The following is a 23,803-nucleotide window of genomic DNA, read 5'->3' as shown; positions in this document are numbered from 1 at the left end:
AAGGCAAAGCACAGAGGGCAACAGGCGCACATTGCGACGAGTCTCGGCCAGTGTACTACATATCCCATCAACCTTTACTGCGGCAAAGCAGCACGGCTACCAAACTGAGGGTACCAAAGTGAGTATAGCGAGGAAGTGCTTCGTCTTGTGTGTTCGCCCCTTTGCGTATCTTGCTAGCGCTCACCAATACACTCCAGGATACTTTCCGATGCCTCATCACACAGTGCTCTGGCGAAATCCCTCAACTGCCCGCTGTGCATCTGATGTCACCGACTTTCTTTTCCGTGACGTCGTCCTGCTTCAAGACGTTTCTCGTCAACCGCTTGCGAATCGAGGCCGCTGCTAAGAAATCATCTAAAATGGTCCACGAACTTTTGCGCTCATCCTATACCCGGTAAAAGTGCACAGCCAATTACCGTCCCCAATTAAAGGGCCTTGCTGAGCCGCTTAACCGCACCCTGACGCACGTGCAGTCTATGTATGTCTCAGACCACTATCGTGATTGGGACGGCAGTTTACCTTTCTCGATTTCTTGACGTTCGTCTACAATTCCTCACACCACGATACCATGGTATACTCACCCTTCTATGTACTCTTTGGCCGCGACCCGTTGCTGCAATTCGGTAGCTTACTGCCTCATGAGCCTTCTGCCAGCAGCTACGCTTGCGACGCCATTGCCCGTGTTGCCACCGTCCGCCAGATCGCTCGGGATCATCTCCAGGCTTCTCAGACTACTCATAAACGTCGTTACGACCTTTATCATTGTGTCGTCCACTACCCTCCCGACTCCCTCGTACTCCTCTCGCCCCCTGCGCGCCGTGTGAACCTGTGTGAGAAGCTGCTGCCTCGTTACGTGGGTCCTTACCGCATCTTGAGGCAACTGAGCAATGTGACCTATGAAATCACACCCCTGCACCCCAACTCTTCTCCCGCGGCCCCCTAAGCGCAGCTCCTGCACGTGACCCGTCTTAAGCCGTACGATTCGAACCTACCACCTCAGGATTCACAGGGACTGCGCTTCTTCCGAATGGGGGATAGTGTTATGCTACACAGTCTCGAGGCTAATAGGACAGTGTTCTGCAGCTTGTGCTGGGATGACCTGGTTTTTGTGTGCCCCCTGACTGCGGCCGTTCGTGCGTGCTGCTCAGCTGACCCACGTAATAATATTTATTGTGAAAGGACGAGTAATTTGGTTCTTTGTTTTTAGGGAAAGGAAATGGCGCAGTATGTCTCATATATCGTTGTACACCTGAACCGCGCCGTAAGGGAAGAGATAAAGGAAGAAGTGGAAGAAGAAAGGATGAAAGAGGTGCCGTAGTGGAGGGCTCCGGAATAATTTGGACCACCTGGGGATTTTTAACGTGCACTGACATCGCACAGCACACGGGCGCCTTGGCGTTTTTCCTCCATAAAAACACAGCCGCCACGGTCGGATTCGAACCCAGGAACTCTATCAAATAATGATTATTCTCAGAGAGAAATCGTCTAAACGCTAGTTTAAGCCTTCTTTAAACAATATAGTGAGCGAACAGCCCAGAAAACGAGTGAAACTTTCATCCAAAATTACGACTGCAAATGCGAGCGAAACGATTGTACGTAGCAGCCTCATCAACACCTTAGGAAATACCAGCGTTGAACTACAAGGAATAATATCAGTAACGTACACTTTTATTTTTACGCATTTAGTTGCGTTTTTCTAGGGTATGGCAGTTACTCAATGATTTCGTGAAAATACCTTTTTCATGCGAATGTTTAATGAACTAGTTCAATTTAGAGGATCTGTGGGTTTAAGATATCAGCCTTACAAAACAAGAAATGATTGGAAGGAAATGGAAGAGTTTTGAAGAAAGTCCACCACGCGCAACGAGTTTCATACGGAAATAAAGATAACCTGGTAAAAAGTTGGCAATGTTATTCACTTTGACTCGGCGTGCTTTACAACACATTAAGGATGAAATGAAGACCACGGCAACGCACCATTTCTTATTGTTTCAAAACGGGCTTCAAACAATTTAACGTGATTAATTTCCTGCAAACTCTCATTTCCGGCGGCAGTCCTCCAATGGCAGTCCTCCAAGAAATAGTGCCGGCAAAGCAACATTTTGCCCTACAAAAACGCGTGCCTTGTTTGGCTGATGTCAATAGATCACGTAAATATCAAATTTCCTGAACATCTGAAGAGGACATTAGGATAAGCTCACTTTAGATATAGAGTTAAAGAGATGATGGCAAAAATTTTTTCCAAAGTTTTCCCTGTTCGCAGTTCCACAAGCAATTTTTGCATGTCAGATATGCAGAAGTAAGGTCATTCTATTTATGGTGTATGAAATCTAACGCAAAAACAAAACAACTCCTATCTGAAAAAAAAAAATAAGTGGGTTCGAGTGACCAAGACATCCCTGCAAACACAGTAGGTGATTTTCTAGCTCGCGGTACAACACGCACCAAGACTGCGTCTCGTTCCTGTGGCAGAGGGGATGCCAATTCATTACGCACGAAGGTTGCCGCGACCCACCACGCCTGGTGTGAAAGTATCAAGAATATTTGTACACTACTTAAGACTGAGAGAAAAATTAGATTTCAAATTTGTATCAACGTTACTCGAAGTAAAAAAAAAACGGTTGTACACAGGATTACACTTTGGTGCCGCTTCTCTCTAATCTGTTTGTTCAGAACAGGCTGAACTGAGTGTACGACAAGTCTCTGCGGAAAGTCAGACATAGACATCTCGCTCCACTTTCCCTTTTCGCAAGCCTGCTACACGCATACTAAGATTAGATATTACTCTGAAGCACATTAGACAAGGACCGGCTGTGTTGGCGAAAATTAGTTCACTTTAGCCGAAGTGTGAGCCGTAAAGGCGTGCAAAAATTCTATTACTAGTCTTCCTAAAGGTGTCAAACCCTTTGGAAGAATATTGCGTTTCTTTCGTGGATTGTTTACATGGTCTGATTTTTGTGTATATATTCCGAAGTGCATCAAGTAAGCGGCGTGCGTTTTATGTATATATGTAAGCCCGGCAGTTATTAATTCACTTACAATGTGTGTTTGATGTAGGCCTATATGTGCTGGCTCAGAACTAATTAAGGGCGACGGGGCTGGACATTGGTGTTGGTCATAGCCAGTGAACTGAGAAATGATGCGTATATTCATACATATTTTATACGCCACCTGCTTGCGCATCGATAACACTATACAGCACGAGAAGTTACCGGTTCTAACAAAAGATGCAAATATTTCCTCAAATGGCATCTAAATTCGAAAAATTCCTGAGGCCCTAAGGCCACCGAGTCACACGGCCCCTTTGGACTCGTTATAGTGTCCGGTAACTGCTTAGCAGGACTGGTTAAAGTTTTCTTCAGCCCGCGGGTGAACGCGGGAGCTTTCGGTTTCGAGATGCCAGTCCGTCGGTGTCTGCATCGACTCAGATATCGTTTTGTGTGCAGAATAAAAATATACGCACAGTTTTTTTTTCAATCTCCGCGATGCAGAGGTACAGATTGTTCTGTGCTTGTCTTGTGCTGTTAGTTAGCTGTTCGTCTAGGCGTCGCGTGCAGCGGCCTCTCTTCAGCACAATTTTGTTGGTTTCTCCTCTTTGTTGTCTAAACCTTTCCCAGGAACGTTCTTAAGTAGAAACTGCGTAATTGAATGGCTAGTTAATAAGGGTATTCATTATACAGGCAAGGTTCAATATTGAGAGCCTTCTTGAGCACAGGTCCGCCAATCCGAAACGAAGAACAAGCACCAAACTTACTAATCAGTCCATTTAGAGCGTTCCAAAAGGAATTTCAGGCTTTTTGAGAGTGACCTCGCCAACTAAGCCGTCTGATCATTGAATTTCGTCATGCTCGCTCAGATTGAGCTCTCACAGCCCATCTCCCATGGCGAACGCCCGACGAGGTCCAAAATAATGCAAATTGCAGAGGCGTAGCTCACGCTGAACTACTTGGTATAACGAGACGGGATGATCCTGCTCATCTGCTCTCTGGGTTGGACGCGAATTTGATTACTAGCCAGAGAATGAGCAGAACAACTTTTTAAAGCCAATCTGTGACTGATTACGGTGGTCAATCGAGCACTGATCCCCTGAAGGCTGGTTTATTCACTATCACAGGCGTTCAGCTTAAATTCCCCCTGCCAAATCAATAGTAATTTACATTGTTCTAAAACCTATTTGTTATTTGACGGAACGACCGCTCCTAGACACTGCAGCGTTTGCCACGAATAATAACAAAATAAATACGGGATGTTGCATCCACGCTTTCTTTATAAACGCTTAGGACACATTCGAAACAACAATTTGCATTTGAAACTTCATTTCTGATGCACTGAAGTATGGCATTCAAGTGCAAAAACAGTTCTGCTTGAAGCTATTGTTATCCATATATGTCGTGCCTCATTTTATTTCAGAGCACTTCAAGCACTGGCAGATTGTTGCACGTAGAAATGGTTGCTGCAAAAAAAAATATTCATTGGGAAAAAGTGGCACCCAACCTAACAAGACCTAACCAAAGAGAAGAACACGGCATAAAGCAAGCTATCTAGTGGTAGACAAACTATGGGGGCAGCAACAGTACGAACGAAGGATACATGTGCTTCTGCACAAAAAACAAAACCACCCCACTCACACCTGTTGGGTTGAGGAAAACGAAAGGGTTGAGACGCCATCCGGACAGCTTTATTCCAGCCCAGCGAATGCCGGCACGAGCACGAGACGCCGGCAAGCCGCAGCGAGCCTCACGCGGGCGCCCCGCCGCGCAGCCAAGCCAAGCCACGCAGACGGCCTAGCCACTGCATGCGGCTACTGCCTACAACAACACCAAGAGACACCCTGCTGCCACCTTGCTGGAGGGTAGCGGTTTCATTATACTGATAGTAAAATTTTCTCTGTGATTTTTCCACGAATCGTTTTTTTGCACGCGGTAGCTTTTGTTACTCCGTGCATCTACAGTTCATCAAAGCTATGGGCAAGCGTTAGTCAGCGTTGCAACTGAAGCAAAATAAAAGAAGTCAACGTGCATGCTGGAGTAGGGACTGCAACGGTTCAGCTTCGGATTGTTGGCGGTCCGAGGGAGAGAAATAGCCACCGAGATTAGCGTGAGAGTCCTTTGAGGTCTTCACGTCGGCGCGTACGGAAGACAAAGCTATGAACCGGTGGTGCAGCAACTCGACCCACATCTTCAAGAACAGTATGGCTGAAGTCGAGTTCAGCGGTTTGTACAGCTGCGCATCAAGCAGTTCTTCCGACTGCACCATTGGGCAAGCCATCACAGAAACGACGTCACATGGATCAACTTTCTGTTCAGGCGACCAGGCTTCCGTCGCCTGCAGCTTCACGAAATGGTGGAGCTGTGCGAGATGCACACAGCTTTCGAGCGGGCTGTTGATAAAGCGGGCAAGGATGACGCCGCAACAAACGCAGATGCTCCCCCCATGGCAACAGCGCTTTCAAACCCGCTACCACGCGGACAGCATCGCCCTAACGGGGGGATCTAGTACGCAATCACTCTTCGAGCTTTTTTGTACGCAGAAAAGTAGCACAACACAGAAAGCGTGCGATCGTTTTACGAAGAGCGTAAAGTTTGCTGTACTGTCACTTCTCACAACGTCCTTGTGTCCGTTCATAGCCTAAAGCTATACTTCACTCCTGCTGAGCGCGGTAAATAAAGGTTTCGTCCTCGTTCATTACTACCACGGCAAGAATGGGTTGGCAAAGAAATTTGATTGTCACTTTTCATTACGCACTGCGCATCCTGCCTCCGTACACTGATCATTTTAACTCGCATCCCTTTCTGCACTTTCGGAAATTAAGCACGCAGTAGAGGGAGACTTTAAATTTAGGCGCGTTGAGTGGCATGCTGTTTTCGTGGTTTTTTTACCAGCTAGAAAAACATGCTTAAACTTTAAGGCGGAATATCTGAGGAAAACAAAGCGCTTGATAAAAAAAAGACCCGCGTTCTTCAGAGAAACACAATCACATAAAGACAGATTCCATGCGAAGCAAAACCATTCAGCACCCATCCAATTTAGAAAGTAATGCGAAACATTAAGTGCCGACATTTACGAAGTTCGAAGTTTTAATTATTGCGAGAAACCAGGAAGCGAATACGCAGCACCCTAAACCACACTGCCACGCGAAGTCCGTATTTTGTTAATTTTTTAACCTGCGTTTCGACTACAATTACGGTATTAGCAATTATCGTGGTGATTTTCGTTATGCGTCCTTCGGGCCTGTTTTGTGTGCCGACTGCGTCTGTAAAATTTGTTTAAAGTAGCTTCGGCTATTGGCCCAATATTGGCGTGTATGTATCGCGCATCTAGTGGAATGAATGAATGAATGAATGAATGAATGAATGAATGAATGAATGAATGAATGAATGAATGAATGAATGAAAGCACTGTGGGATTGTGGCTGCATACGAAGTCAGCTAGCCGTGTCCACAATTAACCTCCAAGTGAATTTTTGCAGAGTAAAAAAAACCACGGTCGAAGAAATAAGCACTAGCTTCAGCTGTTGCTGAAGTAAGGCACAATGCGGGATGATTTAGTTTGTTCTCTTTTTGATTTTATTTTCAAAAGAGCTTACTGGTGTTTGGTTTGCTTTGATGCCCTGCCGTGTCGCCTTGTTTTTGCGCCGCCGAAGCTACCTCACGCTCCACAAAGGGAGCATAGAAAACTGGAGAGCTTCAACCCATCGTAAACATTGCACCACGCATGCGAGCGCATTGGTTCTCACCCTAGATTATTTTAGTCTAAAGGGGTCATAGATTAGTTAATACCTCACTCAGTGTTTGTTTTTCTCGCACATTGCGCTTAGGACCGCGTTCTTCGTTTCTTTTCTCGGTGTGATTGTTTTGTTGTGGTAAGCAACATCTATTCACTAAATTTCTTTTTCGATCGATGGACTTCCATAGATCAGAGGCACATTTGGCTCCTAAGAGTAACAGAAAGCGTTCATAGAATGTATGAAAATTCGCTTTCAAGGCAAACAGAGCTTCCATTCACAGAACCTAGACGTGGAGGCAGTTCCTGCTGAAAAAAGAATGCGCAACACTGCCCTTTTTAAAAAACAAAACAATGGCCGCTCTTCTTCATTACCAGTTCCTTCTTATTAAATGTAAAAAACACCTTCATTCTCGGGTGATTGCGACATGGCTTTAAGCCACCGCCGCCAAAGAAGATACCTGAAAGGCTTGCAGCGGAGATAGCAGAGAAAAAAATATTTGAGCTTGTCCACTAGATCCGACGGTGTGCTTAAATGCTCAAAAATGTGAGGAGCCACGAAAAAGTTCCCATCGGAAATGTATGTCGTAGTTGTAATGACCGCCCTTCCGTCTCATAATTTTTAGACTAATTGTGCCCGATTGCTAGCCAAGAGTGGCTTTGCTGATTCTTAAAAATTGTGCATTTTCAGCGTTTCGGCTTACTCAGGGCCCTGTTGGAAAAGTGGAAGAACAACCCGGTCATCTGTGAGCTTAGGAAACAGCAGAAAATAAAGCTCACGTGCTTATCAGCTGTACGTAGGTGGCGTCAAAGCAGTGCGAGAAAGAAAATATTGCCGCGAATATTTGCAGTGTTTATTCGTTTTTCAAATCTGCCGCGACACCACCTTATCACTTTGTTTGCGACGCAAGACGCGACTAGATTTATCTCGATTGATCGCAGCCAGGCAAAGCTGATTCTACGTTGTTCCGGAATGTTCTAGTAACTTTGCGCCCTTTATCTCGAATGTTCGCTATCAGCTTTAAATTGAGCACGGCCGACAGCGGCGGGCATTCTGTTCGACGACCGCCGAGCACGCTTGTCGCTTCGCCGCCGCCGAGTGATTCAGTCCATTTTGGGTGCAAGTCAGCCCAATAAACAGTTCTTTTAGAAGACCCTTTCGACCGTCTTCATCGCTGCTTCGACTGCCGTCACCCCTACGTGACATCTGGTGGAGGTGCGGGGTAGCCTTCCATGTTCCGGACGCCTCCTTCAAGTCGTGAAGCCAGCCCTGAGCGCTTCGCACCCGAGGACGAGCCAGCAGCTCAGCGAGCCAGCCGACGTCTCCAGGGAGAGGAGCCTGAGTTCGGGAAACTGCCGGACCGCACCAGACAGCGAAAAGACGCTGCTACCAGCACTGCAACCTCGCCAAAGATGTCGACACCGATTATACTGCAGCAGCCGCGGGTGCCGCCAACTTTCAATGGATCCCTAGGCGAAGACCCTGAAGAATGGTTGGATCAATTTGAGCGCGTGGCGTCATTCAACAAGTGGGATGATGCGGCAAAGATTGGACACGTTTTTTTCTCATTGGATGGCTCCGCACGCACGTGGTACGAAAACTACGAGTCGTCCCTTACGACATGGGAGCTATTCAAGAGAGAACTATTAAAGGTATTTACCAGTGTCGTGAGGAAAGAAAGAGCCGAACGACTCCTCGAGTCCAGGATCCAGCTTCCGAATGAGCCCGTCCGCAGCTACGTCGAGGAGATGAAGCGCCTATTTCGCCGCGCCGATCCCGGGATGACCGAGGAAAAGAAAGTTCAGTTCTTAATGCGCGGCGTAAAAGAACAACTCTTTGGCAGCCTCGTCCGTCAGCCGCCAAAAACGGTCGAGGAATTCATGCAGGAAGCCTGCACGATTGAGAAGACCCTCGACGTCCGAGCTCGGCAGTACAACCGCCCTTCCTCTGCCTATGCAATCCGTTCGGACACGCCGGCCACCACCAGCGACAGCTTGCGGGACGTTATCCGCGAAATCGTCCGAGAGGAGCTACGCCGATTACTGCCATCCTCCTCACAGCCACAAGCATCGACTCTGATGGACGTGGTACGGGAAGAAGTGCAACAGGCACTTGGCACCCCGACGGCCACAGAACCCCAGGCCATGACCTACGCCGCTGCAGTAAGGACTGCTCAGCCCCAACGACAACCCCCACGTCCTCCCCGAAATGAGCCACTTGGTCCACAACGCCGCCTCCCAGCCCCCGCCCGCCCAGCCTATGACCGACCCTCAAGCCCCAGGAAATGCGACGCCTGGAGGACTTCCGACAACCGGCCGTTGTGCTTCCATTGCGGTGAGGCCGGCCATATTCTTCGTCACTGCCCGTACCGACGTATCGGTCTTCGAGGATTTGCCGTTAACGCCCCACGACCACGCTTCGGACAACGTCCGCACGAAATCGACGAGTACCTGCGTCGAGAAGAGTACACGCCGAACCGCTTTTCGCGCTCACCATCGCCGTCAACCTCGCGCTTTGCGTCGCCACGCCGCAGCTACGCAGCCGCGGTACGAGGAAGGTCGCCCAGCCCCCGTAGGGGAAACTAAAGGCAGCAACCTCTGGAGGTGAGGTTGCTCACGAGCTAAACGCCGAAGATCCTCCACCGACCACGCCCCATGAAGACGCAGCACCCGCGACGCCGCATGAAGAACCGACACTCGCTGCACCGACGCCGCACACAATGAGAACCTCGACCACGACGCAAGCTACCTTGAAATCGACGCCGCCACCCAGAGGAGCTTCGACCACACGCCCAACCCGTGACTCGCATACGTGACGAAGCCGTGACCCGACGCCGAGAGCGACATGCAATGCAAGAGCCAGGACCTCCGACCTAGAAGTGACTATCGACGGCCGGAAAGTTACCGCTCTAGTCGACACAGGAGCCGATTACTCGGTGATGAATGGAACATTCGCTGCGCAGCTCAGAAAAGTCACAACGGCTTGGGACGGCCCACAAATTCGCACCGCTGGGGGCCACCTCATTACGCCATCAGGACAATGTACAGCGCGAGTGACTGTCAAAGGACATACCTATCCTGCGACCTTTGTTGTGCTACCGCAATGCTCCCGCGAAGTGATCTTGGGTATGGATTTCCTTAATGAGCATCAGGCGATCATCGACCTGCGATCCAAGCTGATCACGCTTTCGACGGACGAAGCCATCGCTTCGATGAAAACTCGGGAAAATCACGTTGCCCTAAGTGTCCTGGAAGAAGAAGTGAGCGTCCCACCCCGTTCAAGCGTTATCGTGACCGTAGGCGCCACGAAAGCCATAAACACTGAAGCCATCATCGAGGGGAACATGCACTTGCTACTAGACCGAGGAATCAGCATCGCAAGAGGCATCGCACATTTCCGCAATGGCCAGGCCGAAGTACTGCTGACTAACTTCAGCGAAGAATACCGGCATATTAACAGAGGAACGACGATTGCTTTCTACGACGAAATATCTGACGTACGAGATTCCTTCGCCCTCTCCGACCCCTCCGCAGAAGATCCGACTGACCAAGAGAACTCGCCCACTTTCGACATCAACCCAGCCCTGCACCGGAACAGACAAGACCAGATCCGCAATCTGCTTCAAAACTACAGTGAGTGCTTTTCGACATCGCCGAAGGTGCGACAGACGCCAATTGCCAAGCATCGCATTATAACGGATCAACACGTCCGACCTCTCCGTCAAAGCCCCTACCGTGTGTCTCCGCGAGAACGACAAGCCATCCGGGACCAAGTCGAAGAAATGCTTCGCGACGACGTCATCCAGCCTTCAAACAGCCCATGGGCGGCACCGGTTGTTCTAGTGAGAAAGAAAGACGGCGCACTTCGATTCTGCGTGGATTACCGCCGCTTGAACAACATAACAAAGAAGGACGTCTACCCCCTCCCCCGCATCGACGACACACTGGACCGCCTCTGCAACGCCAAATATTTCTCATCGATGGACCTCAAGAGCGGCTACTGGCAAATTGAGGTCGACGAAAGAGATCGCGAGAAGACAGCATTCATAACTCCGGATGGGCTGTTTGAGTTCAAGGTGATGCCATTTGGTCTCTGTTCCGCACCAGCGACGTTTCAGCGAGTAATGGATACAGTGCTGGCAGGCCTGAAGTGGCAGATTTGTCTGGTATATTTAGATGACGTCGTTGTCTTCGCCTCGAACTTTGAAGAGCACCTCAAAAGACTTCGAACAGTACTAGACGCAATCAAGTCGTCTGGCCTAACCTTGAAAGCAGAGAAATGCCACTTTGCCTACGAAGAGCTGCTGTTTCTAGGCCACATCGTTAGCAAGGAAGGAGTACGCCCAGACCCGCAGAAAACAGCCGCTATTGAACAGTTTCAACCGCCGGCCGATAAGAAAGCAGTGCGCAGATTTCTCGGACTATGCGCATATTACCGACGATTTGTGAAAAACTTTTCGCGCATCGCCGAGCCCCTGACCCAACTGACGAAGGCAGGCGTGCCGTTTAAATGGGAAGCGCCGCAAGCAGAAGCCTTCAAGGAACTTCATCGTCGTTTACAGTCCCCACCGATCCTTGCGCATTTTGATGAAAACGCCGATACTGAAGTTCATACCGACGCAAGCAGCGTGGGACTAGGCGCCGTTCTCGTTCAAAAAAGTGACGGGCTGGAGAAGGTCATCGCATACGCTAGCCGTTCCCTTTCCAAGGCCGAGGCTAACTATTCGACCACTGAGAAGGAGTGCCTTGCCATCATCTGGGCTACGTCGAAATTCCGCCCCTACCTCTACGGACGGCCGTTCAAGGTGGTCAGCGACCACCACGCGCTCTGCTGGCTTGCCAATTTGAAGGATCCCTCTGGCCGACTCGCTCGATGGAGTCTGCGTCTCCAGGAGTTTGACGTCACCGTCGTTTACAAGTCCGGACGCAAGCACACTGACGCCGATTGCCTCTCACGAGCCCCTGTAGATGCACCGCCGCTGGACGACGATGAGGACGCCTTCCTGGGACCCATCAGCGCAAGCTCTTTTGCTCAGCAGCAACGCTCGGACCCCAACCTAAAAGGCCTCATCGAGTACCTGGAAGGCAAGGTTTCTTCACCCCCCGCTTCATTCAAGCGAGGACTGTCTTCTTTCTGTGTGCAGAATGAGGTCCTTGTGAAGAAGAACTTTACAGCGAACAAAACAGCCTACCTCCTTGTTGTACCTACTTGTCTCCGCGAAGACATTCTACAGGCTTCACACGACGAGCCGACAGCTGGACATCTCGGGTTTACTCGCACCCTCCGCCGCATTCAAGACAAGTATTACTGGCCCCGACTGTCTGCCGATGTCGCACACTATGTGAAAACATGCCGAGATTGTCAGCGACGAAAGACTCCTCCCACACGACCAGCAGGATTTCTGAACCCCATTGAACCTCCCTCAAGACCCTTTCAGCAGATTGGCATGGATTTGCTTGGCCCTTTTCCAACGTCAACATCTGGAAATAAGTGGATCATCATAGCGACCGACTACCTGACCCGCTACGCCGAGGCGAAAGCCCTACCGAACGGAACAGCAGCAGAAGTGGCCAAATTTTTCGTGGAGTGCATTCTTCTTCGACACGGCGCCCCGATGTGCTCATCACGGACAGAGGAACAGCATTTACGGCGGAACTCACGCAAGCCATCCTGCGCTACAGCCAAACCAGCCACCGGAGGACAACTGCATACCATCCGCAGACCAACGGACTGACCGAGCGCCTGAACAAAACCATCGCCGATATGCTCGCTATGTATGTCGATGCCGAACATAAAACCTGGGATGTCATCCTGCCTTACGTCGTCTTCGCCTACAACACCGCAGTGCAGGAGACCACCCAGATGACGCCTTTTAGGCTCGTCCATGGCAGGGATGCCACGACCACGCTAGACGCCATGCTGCCCAACGTTACAGAAGAAGAGAACGTCGACGTTGCCGCCTACCTTCAACGCGCAGAAGAAGCTCGAAGGCTTGCCCGATTACGGATCAAAGATCAGCAGCGGTCCGACGCCAGACGCTACAACCTACGAAGACGCAACGCGGAATACAAGCCAGGAGACCAAGTCTGGGTGTGGACGCCCATTCGCCGCCGTGGATTGAGTGAAAAGCTTTTGCGCCGCTATTTCGGCCCGTACAAGGTTCTTCGTCGGCTGGGTGAACTGGATTATGAAGTCATCCCTGACGCAATGACTGCATCCCAGCGACGCCGCGTACGATCAGAAGTTGTCCATGTAGTCCGTCTGAAGCCGTATTATGCGCGCTAAAGGCCGCTGCATTTCCATGCTCTATTTTCGCAAGATCCGTTTTTTTTCCCTTACTATTCGCATGATTTGTTTTAATGCATCGGGTCGATGCTTCTTTGAGAGGGGAGTAATGCCGCGACACCACCTTATCACTTTGTTTGCGACGCAAGACGCGACTAGATTTATCTCGATTGATCGCAGCCAGGCAAAGCTGATTCTACGTTGTTCCGGAATGTTCTAGTAACTTTGCGCCCTTTATCTCGAATGTTCGCTATCAGCTTTAAATTGAGCATGGCCGACAGCGGCGGGCATTCTGTTCGACGACCGCCGAGCACGCTTGTCGCTTCGCCGCCGCCGAGTGATTCAGTCCATTTTGGGTGCAAGTCAGCCCAATAAACAGTTCTTTTAGAAGATCCTTTCGTCCGTATTCATCGCTGCTTCGACTGCCGTCACCACTACGTGACAATATAGAGAAGGCCTGTTTTGAGTCGCATTCAAAGCAGTACTGTTAATGTCATTAGCCATCTGGCGTGACTTCTGGTTATCCTGAAAAAAGGACGAAAACTCTGAAATGTGCCACATCAATATTAATATTTCAAAGAAAAACAACCTGATAGCAGCAGCAAAAAAGAAAAGAACGCAAACAAGGAAAAACAGTTATAACAGATATTCATGCTCCGCCTTTTTGGGGCACGACTTCAGTCCAAAAAGTTTCGCTCCCGATGCTTTACTTTTATGACTTATAATGATTAGTATATATAGCCTAGAGCCGCCGCGGTGGCGTAGTGGTTATGGCGCTCGGTTGCCGGCCCGAAAGACGCGGGTTCTATCCCGGCCGCGGCGGTCGAATTTCGATGGAGGCGAAATTCTAGAGGCCCGTGTGCTGTACGATTTCAGTGCACGTAAAAGAACCCCAGGTGGTCGAAATTTACGGATCCCTTCACTATGGCGTCCCTCATAGCCTGAGTCGCTTTGGGACTTTAAATCCCCCATAAACCATATACAGCCTAGAGGAGGAAACTATAGATGGCGTCTAAGAGCTGAAAATGTGTGCAGGAAGGATATCTGAAAGCAGGAAATAGCGGAAAGAAACCACTGACAGCCCGTGCTGAGGTTAGCCCTGATAACATGCTGTATTTCGGATAAGTACGCGCTGATGGAGGCAATCGTTGGCACTGCACATTTCTTCGTGGCCACCACACGCTCTGCGCTGCTGCTCTCCCTGCTGTGCATCACTTTTCTTTCCCTCTCGAAGACTTTTTTCGTTCATTAAAAAAAACAGTGCACATGGCGGTGCGAATTTCGCGGCATGACACACAACGAAAGGTGGACAGTACATACCTGCTGCCCTTGTTCGGTGTGGTAGTATAGCGTATTTGCTCGCACAACGAGGGCACTGTTTCCCCAGTGAGTCCCACAAAATGTAAATGACTCTTTTATTACGCGGGGTAAATTAATCCGGAGAACTGTGCTTCTTCACGCTCAAAATAGGAATTGCGTCCACTATGCTTCCATCTAAATGCGGCCGCCGCGGTCGGGTTCAAACCCGGAACGCTAAGGCGCCTGTGTGCTGTGCGATGTCAGTGCACGTTAAATATCCCCAGGTTGTCGAAACTACTCCGGAGCCCTCCACTACGGCGCCTCTTCTTTCACTCCCTCCTTGATCCCTTCCCTTACGGCGCGGATCAGGTGCCCACCGGTATGTGAGACAGATAATGCGCCATTTCCTTCCCCACAAAAAACCAATTGTCATTTTGATTTCAATATGCGAGTAACTGCGCTACATGCACCAACGTTAATCTTCGTCCAGCCGGCAAACAGTCCAACAAAAGGCCTTACTAATTAGTGACTGGAGAGACGATTTGACCACTCGTCATATTGAGCAGAGAACGTGAAAGTGGAAGGGATTCGAAATGACAATAGCCCTGAAAGCATAATTGGAGGTGAAAGGCAGGCGTGATTGTTTAAAACATCCCTAACGAAGCCGGCTCTCGTTCCGCGAACTTTTCGCATAAGGAACTGAGGAGACAACGGACAAGTCAGAGCCTGCGAGTTTGATATCACTGAAGCGCATTCCGGCTTTCTTCCTAAAATCTCCCTCTTAACCCTTCTCTTACAATTTCTTTCACCTCTTCCGTATGGTTCATACTGTTTCCACATCAGTCTGAAAATTCCCGTAACGTGGCAGCTGGGTTCCATTAACTTAGCTCATAGTCGCCGGTACGCATTACGGCGTCTCAGAAAAAGGCAAGCCCGTACACTCTAAGCAAAAATGTGTAAAAGGGAGTAAGCTCCCATCCACCGCACTCCCTTTATTAAAACGAGTTAGCCAGAAGAGAGCTTACTCTATTTTTACTCACAAATCTGCGAGTTTATGTTTAGAGTGTAGATAGCGTCTTAGAGTGTAGACAGTATAGACTGTCTTTAAGTATGGAAGCTTCTACAGCCCTTGGAGCACAAAAGATTTGCTGAAAGCTTACAACGATGACTGCACCTTTTTACCGGGTGAACCGCTTTCGTTGAGAGGAGCTCCGGCTTACGAGTTAACGCAACTCACACCTAATTAGGCACTTAAGTCCTAAGCTTCTCATTTTGCATGCGGAGGGTTGAAAGAACACAGAAGTCAACACGGCTAGTGCATTAAAAAAGTTCAAAAATAGAGAAAAATATACCTGTCCTGTTTATGCTCGTTTCCAGGCGCAAAACGAGTGGCAGACATGCAGTTATAAGCGGCGCTCTGCTCAAGTTCAAAGTGAGTTTGACATCAAAACTCTCATAGACTCTAGCTGGCTAAGAGCTTAAATCACTGCGCCGGACGACCAGAAAGACAAAACACTCATTACTAAAGCAGAGCTACCGCCAGTTTATAGCATTCATAAACGGAGCGCATAGAGTTTGTGTTGCTCAATGTGAATAAAGCCGCTTTTGAAAATAACATGGTCTACTACGTAGATCAAAACCGGTACTTCTTCTCCACCTGACGCAACGTACGACAAGCAAACCAGATTAGAGCTGTTTTGTTGTTAACAGTGAGGAGCCCGCCTGCAGTTAGAATAAAGTACAAGTGCATGAATTGGAATGCACACGTGAATATTGCAATAATTTGTTGTGAACATACGAAAACGAGCTCATTGCAAAGCTCACTCAAAGTGCACAAGCTCGTACGAAATATAAAGAAGTTCACATGGAGCTTACCTGCAACACTGCGGTGTTAACAAACAACAAAAAAAAGATAGAACAGATTCGCTCATATGCCTTCAAAGCAGTGCTTTATTATCAGAATTTAGTTTCTACGCATAGTACCTCCATAACTATCAAATCTGTGCACATAGTAAAAAACAGGATCAGGACTGTGCTAGACAGCGCATCTGTGTGATCTTTTCAAACGTATACAGAGTCGGAGTGCAACTCATGACATTCGTTTGCGATTGCGTATTCCGTGTGGCAGAATAAAGCTAATTGCTGGACTTCTTGTTTTTTACTCAGTAAAGGTAAAGTTCCACAGCGCTAAAAGAGAACGGACACCCAGACATGCTGCTAATAGGATGGGCGTCCTACTACAACTACATGTATTTGTCTGAACGGTAAAGAAGGCATTTTTTCCCAGGCGCTAAATATTGGAAGGCGGAAAATCCCCTCTATCATTCTTACACAGCCTGGAAGCGGCTGACATTTTCTCTGGCTACCACCTATAACTAAAGGACCCTTTCGCTTACTCTCTACGTGAATAACTAAGTATCACCCAGGAGAGCTTCCAGAACAAATAGAAGTTGCAGAACACTTCAGAATCCGCTCACGCAGGAAGTGACGCATTTACTTCCTGAAACTTTTGCTTGACATTTTTCGGCTTGGTTCTCAATATTGAAAGCGTCGACGTAGTGATTGTATCATCGTCGCGCGGTTTCTCGGGCCCATCGTTCCAAGAAAACAGTGATGTCTGCAACTACCTGCTGAGACGAGAAGAAAACGAAGGAGGGCGATTTAAAAAGAGAGTATCTGAGAAAGAAAACAGAAGTGATAGAAGATACTTCTATACTCAAGCCTGCACTGAAGACATTTTATTTTCCAGAATTTTAGGGCGTTGGCAAGAAGCCTAAAGTCGCTCTACACCTGATAAGTATTTTTCAATGCAGTTTTTTTTCTACTGCTTCGAAAACCCGCAGTGTTGGCATAGAAAGTTCACTGGCAGAAGCCTCTCCATTCGAAAACGATGGTTTTGCCTGATGGATTCCTGCCTTCAATGCATTTATGCGCGCCAACGAGCTTCTCATTATCATCGAACTTCTATTCATTCCTTTTTGCGAAAACGCCAGTGTGCTGTGCGATGTCAGCGCGTTTTAGTGAACCGACGGGGTCTTTTTTTAAATGTGCTGCTACTACGACGGCCCTTCTCATAGCCCGCGTGCTGCTTAAGTAGTTTGAAGCCTCCAATTTACGATTAATAATCTCATATTAAGAAGCGAGAACTCCGAGACGGCAGTTCCTACAGGAAGGGGGGGGGGTGCTTATGGAGAGCCGATGTACGAAGCTCCCAAGGGGCAAGTACGCGTTTGGCAGCCGTGCCCCGAACAAATCTCACGAGGATTAGGAAACTGCGATTGGAAGCTGATGCGATTACCTTTTACCTGAGTCTTTGAAGGGTCCGGATACCAGTATAGCATCTGCGTATATATTTATTTGCCCATAATTTTGCCACTCTTTATGCACCCGTTTCTCGGGGTTTCAAAAATTGGCTGTGGTTTAGCTCTGGCTAAACCTGGAGTGACGCGATAGCTACAGCTGGCCGAGTGAAAACTCACTCAGTCGAAATGGAAAGTCAGTCTTTCGCCGCTCTGTTTCGCCTGGGCGTTCCTTCTTCATCTTCGTCCATGGACGTGGATTCACTATCGAAGGATAGGCGCGCTGCGCCGCCGGCACCTGCTCCGGAGCTCAAGGGGTGCCACGCTGAACGCTTGAAATGCTAGAGTAATGTAGCTATCGCTACAAAGAATTTCAGTCAATACAACAGTTGAATTCTCCTAGCAAATATCAAATATCCTCGTCATATTCTCTCACTTACGTTTCTAAACGGTCGGAAAAATGAAACTGCCGCTCTCAGAAATTTTGTAAGATATTGTTACGCGAGCAAGTTATTTACAGGTAACATGGACAGCGACATCCCAAATAGCTGCAAGCAGCGGCTAGAAGAAAAGACACAACTAGTGTAAACAGTCTTCGTCATCATATGCCGTTGGCGACTTTGTAACGGGACAAAATCCATTGAACAGGAATTTTAGCTTCGAAAGAATAAATTCTATTTCCCCGCCGCTATTAAAGCATAATAAATGATCTCATCTGCTTGAACTCCGTGATAAACAAAGATACGATTTATATCAGTTTTCGTGTTGCGACCACAGCGCGCTGGTGTGTGTCACGCAATACAGAAAGCAAACGCTGAAGCAGCACAACTGCGTCTCTCTCACTGGCACAGTTCGCAAAAGCTGCAGAATCTGCATGGAAAGGTGGAAGAGTGGCGAGACGTGCCGCCCCGTGGCCTCGGCTGCTTCACAGCACGGGCTGCAAAGGCACAGTGAGTGCGCCACTCTCGGTCCCGTTGCTGCTTTCCCGGGCATCAGCACAGTGCTCGGTACGTGCAGTCATCTACAGACCTGTCTAGAGCGCTCGAACTCCGTGCCGTCTGCGCTCCGCAGCGCGCAGCGAGACGTCTAGCGGCAGCGCCTGTTTCGAGATTGCGCATCTTTGAGTGTCGTCTGATCATCAGAGATGCGCAATCTCGAACCAGGCGCTGCTGCTGGGCGTCGCTGTGCGCTCTGAGGAGCGCAGACGACACGGAGTTAGAACACTCTAGACAGGTTTGTGGACGACTGTAAAAAATATTTTCTCTTTCATTCCCAAGAACCGATGCTCATATATTCCACCATCTACCAGATGACTGGAAAGCTTCGGCCATGGGAAATCCCAAGAGGAAAAGGTTTCTTTTCGGAGGAAGTGGGAGAGCACGCGTATGTTCTCCGTCCAGCCCTATGCCTTCCAAAGAGCACCAACTTCAGTAGAGACCTGACAGCTTTCAGCGGCAACCCCTCATGTCCTCCAGTGTCTCTCTCATCTGAACTCCGTGAACCCACGATGCCAGATTCTTGAGAGAATGCAAGCAAAGGGCTATTGAACGCCAACAGTTGCTGTGAAGTTTCCTGGTTTGCAGCTCAGCTATGAACTCGCCGAAGCGATCAAATTTGCAGCCTTGGATGCTTTCATTATATTCTCATTATAGCTCATAATATTCGGACTTTTCAAAAGATGAAACACTCTGCAAGAAACAAGAACAACAAATTGGCAGTGGAAACAACTGAAGTCGAAGGGTCGGACGCGTAGGCTTGCGGTCTAGAATGCGCCGTGCACGGACCTTCTGTTGGCGAAAGTATTTTACAATGTTTGTGAGGTCAACCCTATCATCAGCAGCGCAGCTTGCCATGCCTGGAATCACGAACTCAGCCGCTCGGTCACCCTCCCTGTCTACTTTTTCTGCATCCAGTTTCGATGTGAAGCGTTGGTTCTCCCATTTGCTCGCCAAAATATTGGTGGAGCTGATGTCTTACATCACTGATGAACGGGAGCCGACCACAAGGAGCTGCTTTGCTAAGCTGCTTTGCGTACAACCTTCGTGCTGGCTCAAAGGAGGTACAGTTTCTAGCACCTGCAGGTGGCCATGCTGCAGCAATACCGGGCCAGTCAGAGCTGTCGTGATTGCCGACGCCTCTGTTCGCAACGCGTGTCGACGTAGCATTCTCCCGTATAGCTATGTGACACTAAGGCAGATGTAGTATCACTCTGCTTCAAGAAACAAGGCACTAAATCTTGATCATGAAAAGTTACACTGCGAAGACATATCCATATACAATGTATTAACACTTTCAAGAAATTGCGAAAAACTAAAGATATCTCTCTGTATTTTTTATTTGCTCTGTTTCTCGCTCTTTTTCACTGTCTTCAGTGAAAAGTAATGCGGTTTTGTTCAGGCCTATAATAGCCCCAGACAGAATGCAAAGCGCCTGTAACACACGCTGAAGTGTCCAAGGGAGAACAAGCAGGATATCGCATTGCAGAAGCACTGATTAGTGCGCAGCCTTTGGTTCTGGTGTCACGACAAACATGCAAGCGTAAAATAATAGGAGAATGCAAGCGCATGTTTGGTAAGCTTGAAAGCACAGATAACATTAAGGAAAGCTTGTGCGCTTCGTAATTTACTTTTAGCTATCTTTTGGAAGAGCTTTGAAATGATTCTTATAGAGGAAATTGTCTCGTTATAAAAGAATCATGCGTGGTTTCATATGCGGAATGGAGCTGAATACGTGAGAATTTCTGGGAACCTTTTTTCTCTTACTTGGCTTTCATATAAGTAGTATCCGTGTTTGGAAGATTTTGCGGTGTGGCTCGAAATTAAGGTCTGATGAACTGAGAAGATGCGCTGCATATGAGGCACTTAGAGGCCAGAGATCAAGGCGAAACTTGTCAGTTTATGATTACGGCGCGGTATGCCAGTATTACTTCCCCAGAACGTAAATAATTCATTTTCCTTTTTATTTTCATTTACAGAAATAAAATCAACGTCCAGTGCAACGATTGTCACCCAATGTCACAGTTCTCTCTTGTGAAAACGGGTCAAGCCGGGCCAAGCTTCCTAAAGGTTTCTTTTCTTTTGTACCTTTTCGAAATTAATCCACACGTATATATGAAAACGGTTTTCTCACACGTGACCGAAGTTACATTTTTCACCCTGTCTACTTAAATACGTCTTGGAACCCAGTAATGAGCTTAATGTAGCAGAAAGCCTAAACATTCTATAATATATAACTATTACCACCTCTGTTTCAGAACGGCTATTCGGGCAAGTTGGTACGGATTAACTGCTTCGGAGCAGCCCGCAACAACGACCGACAACAAGGGAGAGGACGCACAACGAGGTTCTGGACTATCAACTGAGGTTAAAAGGAAGAAAAATTTTTCAAACATCGCTGTTCAGCAAGTCAAGGGGTCTTACAGCAATCAATATTAAAAAAAAATACAATTTAAATACAATCAATATTTAACGAAAGGTGCCAATAAAAGTGAATTTCTTCTCATGTCAGGTCAAGGTAGTGTTGCTAACGCAGGAGTTTCCTGCTTTCCTTATCTGAAATGTTTGTGCTATCTCTCGGGTTGTTTTATTTCGGTGCCTGAATAACACGGCAGTCCTATCTAAAAATGGTGACGAACACCCTTCGCATAAATTGCAATGCTCAGCTAGGTTCCTGAAAGGCCCACTTGAGTGGGAACTAAAAAGCTCACGAAATCGCTTATTGAGGCACCGGCCCGCCTGACCGATGAATGTTGTTCCGCTCCACAGCGAAATACTGTCAACAGTAGGTTTGTAGCATGTTACATAGTGAACTGGTGCGGAATACTACATCCCGCATTTGCGTGTGCCTGAGCTCTTCTGTGGGCCCACGCGAAGAACTGTGTTCCCATCCAAGCTTCCCTGGAAGGGAACACAAAATTTGCCCGCCATAACCAGACCCTACCTTTATCAAGCGATGTGCCTGCCATTCCATGGACGTAGGGCCCCGCTGCATACTTTCGTCTTTCTTTTGGCTTAGTTTCAAGGTCACCGTTACGGGAAACGGGGCGCTTATAAGTGTCGTTACATGGGTCTGAAAGCTGCTTTCAATGATGTGCAAGCATGGTTTCGACATTGTCCACCCTAAGCATATTTTCTCTTTTTACATGTTTAGAGTGAGCAGACCTGTAGTGGAGCAAGGGTTTTGCTATCCGGGGCTCACACGCCCAGCACGCGTGGTCCTTCAGAAAACTTAACCGAAGGTCCAGAAAACGCAGGCCATATCCTTCGAGAGTTACAACGTTACTGACAAACGCATCGCACACCCCTCAAGAACCTTCAGCACATCTTCATGCAAACGAGGCGGCACACTTCCCTTGACAAAGACGAAATATCTGAAAAAAAAAAACGAAACATGCGTGCATTTATCCTTTTCAGCCGTGCGAGTGTACAGTACTCACGGATTGAAATAGGACATTCGGAGCGCTAGCCTTGCAGTGCCACGCAGGCATGTGGTAAGCCACAGGCTGGCTCATTGGCTACTGGAAGGAACAATTCTGCTTTGTAGATGTTCTCCCTCTCGCGCCATACCACAATGCACCACCTTGGTTCCATGAGCGTCTACGGGCGGCGCTCCATGAAGCGACGGCCACGCGCTCCGAATGTCCTATTTCAATCCGTGAGTACTGTACATGACGGTTGACCTTGGCTAGAAAAATATCGCTTAAGCAGGGCGCTACACATGTTCCAATGTAGACACCATCTTTCTGCCTAAACTGCCACTGCGGTCAAAATGAACACCGAAAACGGATATCTCTACGACGAGAGCGCTGTTAAGCACAAAAGAAAAAGGGCCACTGCAGCTCTAAACACAGACGTGGCATGGAGAGAAGTGGCACAAAGAGCCGAAAGAACAGCAACTGCTCGGTATTCTCTGCCACAAAAATAAGAGTTTCGATGCAGTCACCCTGCATAACCAAAAGACTGCAGCGTGGAAACTGAATAGAACAGCCTAATGGTAAGCCTTGCGCCTATGAAATGCGGGATTAAGGTCGAATGCGGTTTCTCCAATGGAATGCGGATTCTGCGATTGCTGTGTCGCCAATCTTCGGAGCGTTTTGCTTGGAACATGAGACCGAGGGGAACAGGCAGACGCTCAACGGAAGGGTAAAGCGCGTCAAGTAGACATGCCTAGTCGGTGGTTTTAAAGAGCAAGCTACTAGCAAGATATTGCCTCGAGAAGGATATGGTACTTAAGCAAAAATAGCGCAAGAGACGAGGACAACAAGGAAAGAAAACAACAGAAACAGTGCTATGAATATGATTTTGGTCCTATATATATGAAGGAAAAAAAATATGGGCCCGGTAGCTGTGCTTACCGAAGAAGCGTATCTTCTTTTGATAGAACGCACTCTAGTTTGGTTTTTGTACTATGGGTGTCATATGAAATGAGAATAGCGGAGTGCGTTGCCAAAGCTCCATTTTACGCCGTCTGCCTGCCGTCATCAGAGATAGGCACGCTCATCCGGTTTGTGATTTGCTTCTGTTTTCTTTGACGTTCGTTTTCTCCTTTTGCCGCTGGAGGGCCACGTGCAAAACGTGATTTTAGAAGCTAGAAGCCCCTCTTAAACTAGAAGGCCTTTCATGCGAACGTCAGAAAAAACCGGCATCATTAATGAATGCATGGGTAGGGCAGATAACTAATCTTGTTGTCGCAAGATGAGCGACAGTGTTACCAGCGTCTGGTTGCGCTGTGAACAAATAGAGGCCTACCGGCTGCCTCAATTAACAAAACAACGAATGCTTTTCCACGCATCGCATTATAATGAACATTGCATTAATGCAATCTTACCTCATAAATAGAAGGGCAGACGTGCACTGATGGTAGGAAAGGCAGACCTGGTGTTGTCGGCTCTCCAAAGCGTTGACGCTGGTCCCAATGAGTTGAAAGCGTTGACTTGTTAGAGCATATCATGCGGCGTCAGTTCGCCGTAGTCGACGATGCATGTCTTGTGCAAACACAGGCCTTGCTTTTCTATTTGCTTCGAAGACTGCTGGCTTATGCGACAGTACAGACGCACCAGAAAGCAGCCACAGTAAGTAGGTCTTGATCCTTGTCGGTAACCCACTGTCTGCTCCCATGAGGCATGTTTCCAAAACGTCTCACACCACAGAATGCCTTAAAAATTCTGGTAATTGCAGACGCCGGACGACCTGTTGTG

General features: G+C 48.2%; 1 protein-coding gene across 1 annotated transcript in view; it reads right to left on the bottom strand.

Annotated features, from left to right (window-relative positions):
• Positions 1–23,538, bottom strand: part of LOC144128367 (solute carrier organic anion transporter family member 4A1-like) — a 299,000-nt gene extending 275,462 nt beyond the window's left edge. The window contains exon 1 of the mRNA XM_077661727.1: positions 23,434–23,538. The gene's annotated coding sequence lies outside the window, so the exon portion shown is untranslated. The remainder of the gene's footprint in view (positions 1–23,433) is intronic.
• Between the last annotated feature and the right edge of the window lie 265 nt (positions 23,539–23,803).

This window comes from Amblyomma americanum, chromosome 4 (genome assembly GCF_052857255.1).
Source record: "Amblyomma americanum isolate KBUSLIRL-KWMA chromosome 4, ASM5285725v1, whole genome shotgun sequence".
Taxonomy (NCBI): domain Eukaryota; kingdom Metazoa; phylum Arthropoda; class Arachnida; order Ixodida; family Ixodidae; genus Amblyomma; species Amblyomma americanum.
Note: the sequence above shows the minus strand (reverse complement) of the source record. Positions and strands in the feature narration are given on the sequence as shown.